Genomic DNA, 398 nt, shown 5'->3' on the forward strand with positions numbered 1-398 from the left:
GCAGCCCCTCAACCTTTCAAGGGCCCCCCCTACTATAGGCACAGTCCTGGGGCTACACACGTGTGGAAAGTGTGCCAGCCTCTGAGTTCTTGTCCACTCTTTCCCACCCACTGTCAGTTCATCCTCTGTGTAGGAGGTGAACATATACAAAGATACCCAAGGTACTGATAACAAGTTGATCATCAGGAAAAAGCTCTGCTCCCTCTCAAACCTGGTCCTCTGTGAAGGAGTGAAAAATGCTTTCTCTGGAACTGGGATCTGGATCAGGTAGGTCTCTGGGGTGGGGCAAGGAAGAGCCACTTGGGCCTTGATGTCACCTCCAATCTGCTGGTAGACAGCAGTAGAGCCTTGGGATCACCCAGTGCCCTCTGTCGCCTGCACCATTCACACATGCCTGG

The sequence above is a fragment of the Octodon degus genome, unplaced genomic scaffold (genome assembly GCF_000260255.1).
Source record: "Octodon degus isolate 3935 unplaced genomic scaffold, OctDeg1.0 scaffold00666, whole genome shotgun sequence".
NCBI lineage: Eukaryota > Metazoa > Chordata > Mammalia > Rodentia > Octodontidae > Octodon > Octodon degus.